We start from the raw sequence: 6,482 nt of genomic DNA on the forward strand, positions 1-6,482 counted from the left end.
GCCCGAACCGCTCATGTGGTGATAGAGGGCTATTGGTATCTTCCATGCTAGGAGTGTTATCCTCGACATGTGTTTATTCACTGCCATTCACGAGAAAGGGGCGGTATTTGGAATGCCCAGTTCCACGCTTAAATCGAAATCATAACTGTAAAACAAGACTCCCCCCGGATTGATATTAGTATGGACGGTACCCGAGGATTCGGCTAGCCGTGGCGTGTGATTGATTGGTGGTGGGGGAATTAAAACTTTACTTTTCTGTTTGGGAACCGCCTATAGCATGAGTAGCATGGAAGATATTGAGAAATCTTGGTCATTGCGTTGACAATGAAAGCATGCCACCCAAAATTATTATCTCTGTTTTCAAAGCTTGAGCTCTAGCACCTTTGCAAATCAATGCTTCCCTCTGCGAAGGGCATGTCTATTTATTTTCCTGTCGAGTCATCCTCCTCTTATACAAGCACCAATTAGAGAGCACCTCTGTCATTTTTATGCTATGCTTTTGATTGATATTGAGTATGACTATGACTAGATCTTCATTGCTATGAATTACAATGTTTAGTCAGCCCTTGATCTTTGAAAGTGCTCTGCATTTATGTTTTGTGGTCTCAGAAAGAGCTAGCGAGATACCACCTATTCATATTGCTTCATGATTGTTTTGATTGAAGTGTTGGTATTTGAAACTCATTATTATTTGTTCGTTAGCTGATTATGCCATTGATATTAGTTTACCGTGAGACCTTTGTGTCATTTGCTTATGTGATTAACTTGTGATCTTGCTGAAATTCTGGTTATGAGTTAGACATAGTTGCAACAACAAGATCAAACAGAGTTTGTCAAAGTTTTTCTTTGTCTATCAGTTTGTCAACTGAGTTGCTTGAGGACAAGCAAGGTTTTAAGCTTGGGGGAGTTGATACGTCTCCATCGTATCTACTTTTCCAAACTCTTTTGCCCTTGTTTTGGACTCTAATTTGCATGATTTGAATGGAACTAACCTGGAGTGGCGCTGTTTTCAGCAAAATTGCCTTGGTGTTATTTTCGTGCAGAAATCAAAGTTCTCCAAACGTCCTGAAAATTTACGGGGAGCAGTTTTGGAAAATAAGAAAAATATCTGCGCCAAGTTCCACCTCAGGGGGTGGGCTAGTGGGCCACAAGCCCTGGCTCCGCCACCACCCCCCTGGTGGCGGTGGGCCGGCTTCTGGGGCCCACACGGCTCTGCCGCCCCCAATTCCAGCTCTATAAGATCCCTTTCGTCCCAGAAAAATAAAAAGAGAAGTTTTCGTCGCGTTATCGATACGGAGGCCCCGCCACCACCTGTTCTTCATCTGGAGGGCAGATCTGGAGTCCGTCTTGGGCTCCGGAGAGGGGAAATCGTCGCCATCGTCATCATCAACCTTCTTCCCTCTCCAACTCCATGAAGCTCTTCGTCGTTCGTGAGTAATCTATTTGTAGGCTCGCTGGGCGGTGATGAGTAGGATGAGATCTATCATGTAACCGAGTTAGTTTTGATGGGGATTGATCCCTAGTATCCACTATGTTCTGAGATTGATGTTGCTACTACTTAGCCATGATTAATGCTTCTCACTAGGGACCGAGTGCCATGATTTGAGGTCTAAATTATTATGTTGTCACCAATATATGTGTGTTTTAGATCCGATCTTGCAAGTTGTAGTTACCTACTATGTGTTATGATCCGGCAACCCCGGAGTGACAGTAACTGGAACCACTCCCGGTGATGACCATAGTTTGAGGAGTTGATGTGTTCACCAAGTGGTAATGCGTTGGTCCGGTTCTTTATTAAAAGGAGAACCTTAATATCCCGTAGTTTCCTTTTGGACCCCGCTGCCACGGGAGGGGTGGACAATAGATGTCATGCAAGTTCTTTTCCCTAAGCACGTATGACGACACACGGAATGCATGCCTACATCACATTGACGAGCGGAACTAGCCACATATCTCTCCGTGTTATAGGTGTTGCATGATGAATATCATCCAAACAAATCACCGACCCATTGCCTATGAGTTTGTCCTACTGCTGTTACTTGTCTTGCTTTGCTGCTGCTACTACTACTGTCGCTTGCTACTGTTGCTACTTGCTACTGCTCTCACTACTGTTGTTCCTTACCGCTGCTATTGCTCGTTACACTGTCGTTACTCGCTACTTTTCTACTGATACTTTGCTTGGAGATACTAATCTTTCAGGTGCGGTTGAATCTGAAAAATTCAGCTGCTAACACTCGAGAGTATTCTCTCACCTCCTGTCTGGCGTACCAACAAATTTGGGTTCAATAGTCTACCCTCGAAAAATGCTGCGAACCCACGCGCTGGTGGGCCATCAACAACATTCTTCTAGCCGTTGCCGGGGAGTGCTAGCAGCATTCTTCTGGTGCCATTGCAGGGAAAGGTTTGTTGTCATCAGCATTCGTCTAGCCATCGCGAGAGACTGCAATCAGCATTTTTCTGGCGCCATTGCCGGGGAGTGCAATCACGCACCGGCATGACATTCTTGTGTTGTGCATGATGTAAAGGAATTTCCCGGTTATGGTGGGCAATCAGTGGGTCATCGGGGCCGAGAGATGCGGTGTGGTTTGCGCATTTTTCTTGTACGTGTATGTGTGTCAGGTGTTCACTAGCTAACTAAACCCGATAGAGCGAGGTGTTTGCTTAGTGAACCAAAGCGATCAATCGATCCCACTAACTATCTATGTAATGAACACGAGCGATCGATCCCTCACACTTCATATTGAACTCGATCAATGCCCTTCTCTACTAACTGAAACCGAGTGATTCTTTGCTGCTAACTGAACCCGAGCGATCCCTTGGCTATAGCTTATTACTGAACTCAATCGATCGATCGATGCAAACCCCATGCAAGACGAGAGTTGAGATATTCGGTTGGTTATCTCTTGGTGAACAGTGATCGTTGTTGCTACCCTCGCAATACGTGTAGCAGCAGCAGCAGAGTAGTAGTAGTAGTAGTAGGAGTAGTAGTAGTAGTAGGAGTAGTAGTAGCAGTAGTAGCAGTTGTAGTAGTAGTAGTAGTAGTAGCAGTTGTAGTAGTAGTAGTAGTAGTAGTAGTAGTAGTAGTAGTAGTAGTAGTAGTAGTCTATACTATTAAAGGGGGATCTGTCGTCGTCGTGATGGTTCGACCTCGTACGATCCCCACTTCCTCCCACTAACACTTCCACCGATTTTTTTCATCCCTTCGTAAACCAGATGATAAACCAGCCGATTTTTATTTTAACCATCGTCTCTGGTCCGCCTGCGCACAACAACCAGCTGAAAGACGATGTGCCGACGGCGCTTGGGCGGTTGCATCGCCAGGATCGCCTAGAGCTGGCCGGGAATAGGCTCTTCGGCGAGATCCCGGATGACCTGGTGCTCTCGACGTCGCTCTCCTTCATCGACCTCTCGTGCAACCGGCTGTGGTCGGCACTGCCGCCGCGCATCCTATTCATTCCGACGCTGCAGACGTTCGCCGCAGCGGGGAACGAGCTGACCGGAGGCGTGCCGGACGAGCTGGGCGGTTGCCGGGCACTCTCCGCGCTCGACCTGTCGGGCAACCAGCTCCCCGGTGCGATCCCGGCAGGCATCGGGTCGCTGATCGTCAGCCCTCACGAGGAACCGCCTCACCGACGAGATCCCCATGGCGTTCGCGACGATGCCAGCAATGTCCGTCCTCGACCTCTCCAACAACCTCCTCTGTGGCGAGATACCGAGCAGCCTGGGCAGCTCGCCGGCGCTCGAAATGCTGAGCGTGGTGCACAACAACCTCACCGGTCCCGTGCCAGCGACGGGGCTGCTGAGGACGATCAACCCGGACGACCTTGCCGGGAACCCGGGCCTCTGCAGCGGCGGCCTGCCGCTGTGCACGGCCAGTGCTCCGCGGGCTTCGTCCTCCATACACCAGCGCTCGCACGCGAAGCACAACATCGCCGCCGGGTGGGTGATCGGCATCTCACTCACACTCGTGGCTTGCGGAGCCGCCTTCCTCGGTAAGGTGCTGTACCAGACCAGATTGCTTAGGATACCCATGTCTCATCAAATACAGAGTCAGTCAGATGACCCTTTTCAGTAGATTTTCCTTTGCCTCTCTAAAGTGGCCTCAGAGGTAACACATAGTGAAAACAGACTACCGAGCGCTACCATGTGCCCGTAAGCTCTACTTTTACTTTCTTTCCACCTCAAGATTGTTTGTATCTTGCAATATTGGTTGGTTTGCCTTGAAACTTGCATCTTCTGCCTACATGTTGCACTTGTTCTAGATTCTTGTTGTTCCATTCTTCTAACTCAATTTGTATTCTGAAATAAGGTTTAAGTTTCAGATAACATGTTGGACATGAATATTCATTAGTTACTGATAGACATAACCCTAAATTCTTGCCCCTGCTTGCTCTAAGCCTCTAACCTGGACGCTGTCTGCATACACGATGTGCCACATTGGGTCCTCCAAACCAGCCACAGCCTCCCCTTTCCTACCTCTACCACTCCCTGTACATTTCAGTCACAACCCCTCAACTGAATCTCCTCCCCATCTTTTTGAGTCCAGAATTAGGTACCTCTGCTCCTGCACATTTTCATTCAAGTGAGAATGCAAATTAATGGTTAATGTGTGTTTGCAAGCGACTGCCCACTACAGTTATTTTTAAATCTTGGGAAAATAATGAAACTTTATGCTTCAACTCAATTTATAGCAAATTCTGTGACCTATCTTTTTCCATGGATCAGATGCTAGCTTTAGTTGTTCCAACTTGTGGTTTTCGTCATGGTCTGAATTGAATATAAGCACTATGGGTTGGTAATTTATTACAAGAAGGATGTTGTATCTTCCCCTCTTATATTTTAGTTCCATGCGTTTTTTGTTTGTGGATCACCAGATTGCAACTAATGAACGATTGTTGCGAAACCCAAGCAACGTAAAAGTTGCAAACGTTCTTTGTGCGATCTGGGCCCACTACATTTGCTTTCGATCTCACGCCTCTCCATTTTTTGTATTACATTGAATCATGACAATGTCCAGGAAAAAGTGCATCTCATGTGTCGCATGAAGCTTTCTGTATTTCACGTCTCAATGCATTACCTACTGTTTTTCATTGTTGGCCATCACACATGTGGTTTTGCAGGCTCCTTGGTTTTAGTAGGTGGGGATCCCGGTGTTGGCAAAAGTACATTGATGCTACAGGTAAAGATACACATATGGCTATTAATTGTTAAATTAGTATCCCTTTTCTTGTGTTTTCAACCCATTAATTCCCTGCATGCAGTTATCTACTTATATTTATGAATTTATACTTGATGTACTTATTCTTACATTTTGGATATTAGAGTTTGGGATTTCTGCACCTATTTCTTAGCTTTGGAATCTGACAACTTTTTTTCTATGTAGCTCGCTTCTATTGTATCTGAAGATTCCGAGGATCATGGGTCTTCTGCTGTTGTGTATGTGTCCAGTGAGGAGGTTGGTTATAGTCTTGTCCAATCTCCATCATCTGCACCTTCTAACTGTTTTGTGTTCTTGTTGACAAAAACTCCATGGATTGATCCATATGATTAGCTACCTATCTTTGACTTTTCTCAATTTTATTGATATTATCCCAAACATTCTTTGAGAAAAAAAATTGCGGCTTTGTCTGCAGAGCATCGAGCAAGTTGCAAACAGGGCTGATCAGATGAATACCAGGTCTAAAGATTTGTATCTATCACGGCCCCTCCGACGACTCCACGCCTAGGCGCCCGTCCAACTTCCTCAACGCCGTCGTCCTCGGCAACGTCGTAAGTTTCGGGCGGAGCCCCCCCCCCCCCCCCGCGCCTCAGAACCGTCGCCTCGTGCCCCAATCTGATATGTTCCGATATGTTTGTGCAGGGTTCCGGCAAGTCGGCCGTGCTGAACAGCCTCAACCGATCCATCGCCTATCGTCACCGGGTGCCGTCGCATCCAAAGACGGAGTCCTCGAAAGTCCAAACTATGATGCTCGCCTCTTCTCGCCCGATGTTGTCGCAGCCATCGCCGGAGGCCTCCAAACTGTGATGTTGCCTCTATTCGCCTCGTGCTGTCACAACCATCGCCGAAGGCCTCCAAACTGTTGTCATCTCTGCTGTCGGGTGTTGTCGCAGCCATCGCCGGAGGCCTCCTAATTGCATCTGATCCACCTCCCATATCAGCTGGACAGATCCTCACCTCATACACGCCTCTTCCCAGGTAAACCTGACATTTTCATTCATGCACGGTCCTCTTCACCTATTTCTTGTTGTTTTGTAGGTGCCAAGTTATATGTCTTCCTCACGCTCCGGGTTGGTTATCCTTAAACCTTCAGCAAAAAATAAGAGTTAGGTATTAAAATCTACGTACTTGTCAAAAGGAATTACTGTTTACAGGAAGCCCCTGATAGGATAAAATAATACGCTTACATATCTTCCGTGCTTCGTGTAGCTAAACGACCATTTCATCAATTTGGTGCCACATTCACTTTACAATGGTTAGATAC

The 6,482-nt window shown here is 46.8% G+C and overlaps 1 pseudogene; it reads left to right on the forward strand.

Annotated features, from left to right (window-relative positions):
* The first annotated feature begins 3,213 nt into the window (after positions 1 to 3,213).
* Positions 3,214 to 4,075, forward strand: LOC123405453 (annotated as a pseudogene).
* Positions 4,076 to 6,482: the final 2,407 nt, after the last annotated feature.

The sequence above is a fragment of the Hordeum vulgare genome, chromosome 6H, assembly GCF_904849725.1.
Source record: "Hordeum vulgare subsp. vulgare chromosome 6H, MorexV3_pseudomolecules_assembly, whole genome shotgun sequence".
Classification (NCBI taxonomy): domain Eukaryota; kingdom Viridiplantae; phylum Streptophyta; class Magnoliopsida; order Poales; family Poaceae; genus Hordeum; species Hordeum vulgare.